This window comes from Gekko japonicus, unplaced genomic scaffold, assembly GCF_001447785.1.
Source record: "Gekko japonicus isolate JY-2015 unplaced genomic scaffold, Gekko_japonicus_V1.1 scaffold810, whole genome shotgun sequence".
NCBI classification, from domain to species: Eukaryota; Metazoa; Chordata; class Lepidosauria; order Squamata; family Gekkonidae; genus Gekko; species Gekko japonicus.
Genome location: NW_015174297.1, coordinates 6765 through 10510, shown reverse-complemented (window position 1 = coordinate 10510; position 3746 = coordinate 6765).

Below are 3746 nucleotides of genomic sequence, written 5' to 3'. Positions count from 1 at the left end.
TGTTTTCTATTAATTAGCCAGTTTTTGATCCATAAAAGGACTTGTCCTTTTATCCCATGATTTTTGAGCTTACGTAGGAGCCTTTGATGAGGAACTTTATCAAAAGCTTTCTGGAAGTCAAGGTAAACAATATCTATTGGGTCCCCCTTGTCCACATGTTTGTTCACCCCCTCAAAGAACACTAACAGGTTAGTGAGACAAGATCTTCCCTTACAGAAACCATGCTGAGTCTGCCTCAATAGGTTTTGTTCACTTGACTGGCCTGTAATTTCCTGGATCTCCTCTGGAACCCATTTTAAAGATGGGAGTGACATTAGCTACCTTCCAGTCCTCAGGAATGGAGGCAGATTTTAAGGAAAGATTTTGTAAGGCGATCCACAAGTTCACATTTGAGTTCTTTCAGAACTCTCAGATGTATGCCATCTGAGTTGTCTATCAGTTTTAGGACCTCCTCTCTCATCACCTCAATCTGACTCAGGTCTTTCAACACCCCTCCGAAATCAACGGTTCTGGAGTGGGCAAGCACTTCTCATCTTCCACAGTGAAGACAGAGGCAAAAAATGCATTTAGCTTCTCAGCCATTTCCCTATCATCCTACAGTACTCCTTTTACCCCTTGGTCATCCAAGGGCCCCACTGCCTCCCTGGCTAGTTTCCTGCTTCTAATGTATTTGAAGAACATTTTATTGTTGGTCTTTACATTTTTCGCTATATGCTCCTCATATTCCCTTTTTGCCTGCCTGACCATCCATTTCCCTATCATCCTTCAGTACTCCTTTTACCCCTTGGTCATCCAAGGGCCCCACTGCCTCCCTGGCTGGTTTCCTGCTTCTAATGTATTTGAAGAAAATTTTATTGTTGGTCTTCACATTTTTCGCTCTATGCTCCTCATATTCCCTTTTTGCCTGCCTGACCACAGACTTGCATTTTATTTGCCATGGCCTGTGTTCCGTTTTATCAGCCTCACTGTGACTAGCTTTCCACTGCTTAAAGGAATCCTTTTTACCTTTTACAGCTTCCATTACTTTGTTTGTTAACCATGCAGGCTTTTTTCTATACCTATTTGTGCCTTTCCTAACCTGCGGAATATATTTTTTCTGAGCTTCTAGGATCATAGTTTTAAATAGTTTCCAAGCTTCATATATAGCTTGATCCACACACAAATATAGCTGTGTGATCCACACACAAATATAGCATATATTTCCAAAGGCAGACTACCTTTCCAAGATCGGGACATGGCCTGAAGCTTGCTAACAGTTCAAAACAGGGCAAACACATAAAATTCTAGCAATATGTATACATGCATCTGTCACAATTTATGCAATTGTGCTAGCCTGAAAAAATGGCTACTATGCTGCCGTTGTATGGGAGTTGCCAGCTGTCTTAACCAACCCCATGATATATTATGTCAAATTATCTTCGGAAAAGTTCTGTGAGGTTTTAAAATTCAGTGCAACAATATAATTCACAGATAACTTCTCCAGAGGACCACTCCATAAAAAACTATACAGGACAGTTATACAACAGAAATTCAAGATGAAGAGCTGAAGTCACATATGCCAATACTAATAACAGGATTGTAATAACTTTAGCTTGACCAGGACCCAATTGCTTGCCTGAATATAATGCAAGATTTTGGAGATTTGTACTTATTAAAGGAAAACAACACTTTTAATAACTATAAATATAACACTATAAATAACTAGTTCAGTTGTGAAATTTCTTCAGTTCCTGTCTACATTCTGCTCCCCTAAAAATGTTGTCTAAGACTAGGAAAAGGGTAAAGTCATATTCAACAACTTCTGATGCTTTGCTAGAACTAGGAAAGAAGAGAGAATGTAATGCCTTGTAATGATCACTTCCATCATTCAGAAAGGGAGGTTAATTATTCAAATAAATTGTCCCCCACGAATTATTCATTGAGCTTTGCTATTCTTAAACCACTCCTTGCCTGCCCTTTCATGGTATATCTTCAAGATGTTTGTCTAGACAAATCCTAAAAACTGGATAAACTTAAGTGGTTTGTTAAATATATAGATTATTTGTTAAATATACATATTATTGATAGGATCAGTGCATTTTAAATGATAGGGGAAATTAATTAAGGTTCACTTTTTCATGTGCCTCACCCAAAAAGACTTTTTAGTAGGCTTTGTGAAGTAGAGATAGTATCACCAAACTGATCAACCAGAAGTGTTTATATCGTCTGTAAACAACTAGCATTCGGCTAACAAAAGGTGACCTTCACATTCTCCTTTAGGTTTTAATTAGCTCCTGTTATCAATGCTCTCCCATTATGGACATATTTCTATGGAAATTTCCTCTCATAGAATGTCCTGTCCTTTCAGAAAATTGGATCATATTGTGAACTTGGGACAGTTCCTTTTAAACAGTGTGTTGGAATAGACTGGCAAGATGACCGGTGCCTGCACATGGAGCAGATGGTAACATTTGCCTGCCCCCCACCATCTTCTTGGATGAAGCAGAGGTGGGGCAAGCCAGTCATGGCTCAGTGTGGGAGCGCTGGCCAACCAAGGGTGAGCTCACTGGTGAGGTCTGGCAGCAGCCGCCCTCCATTCTTAGATCCACCCAGCGCAAACTCCCCACCCGCCCGCCTTCTTCTGCACCATGTGGGATTAGCTGGTCACCGTTTTGCGGGGCTAAGCAGGAATTTTTTGGGTCTCTCTCAGATGGGCCTTTTTTCACCTGCTTCATGTGGTTAAAGGGGGTGAGGTTTAAATAGGCCTGGCAAAGCTGGTTAGGCCCTAACTGGGATGGCGGGAAAAGCACAGGTTGAGGGGATTTGGAAATGGCAAGCACCCTGAGATATCAGCAATGGGGGGTCCTCATACTGGGTGCCTATGGGCTGTGCAGTCAGGGTGACTCAGTTGGGGGCCTCTTTGGGGTGGGGGAGCATATGACAAGCCTTAAGGCTTTGCAGTCGTGGACTGGAATGCGCCCTTCCTTCCCCTCTACACGCTGGCATGCGGGCTGTGATGAGTAAGGTTTGGAAGGATCCCGGACCTGGCTCAGAGCCAGGGTGGGTTTGCCCTATTAGTAGGCTTGCTATGCAGGCCCAAGGCAACCCATGCTTTGTATTGGTGCAGATCAGCTTACGGATAAATAAAATTCCCAGTGTAACCCATAACCTGTGTTGTGTTTCATTCAAGGGATGGGCGGGCAAACATCACTGCTGAGCTTTAGGTTTCTGATTTTTTTATTTTTTTTACTGTACACAGTTGCTTATATACACACACACTTAAAAAAAATTACAGGTTTAATTGTTTTCCACATAGACTTGAAGCCATTGTGTACAGGTATTCCCAGAGAGTATGTAGGAAATCTGTTTTGTCTTCAATACATGCATACATTCAGAGCATTACATAGTAATGCGGATGAAAAGTCTGTGCATGACTTGAACAAAGAGGAGTGTGGTGGACAGGAGACTGGAAGATTTGTAGAGACTTTCCAAGCTATAATATAATGGCCTTGTCACTGACTATGAACACACCAAAGAGAAGGGAAGAAAACAGTTCTTTACTGTTCTTTGGGAATCTCTTTACAGATTCTGTGCCAGCATGTTTAGAAAAGGAATTTATATTTTAACAAAGAAATGCATAAAATTCATACCCCATGTTCAGGGTCAAACACTGCATTAGAAAGGGCATTGACAGATATTCTATAGACTATCTATCCATCAACGGAAACACCGAGCAACCGATGCTACTTGAACAACATTTTCTGAAA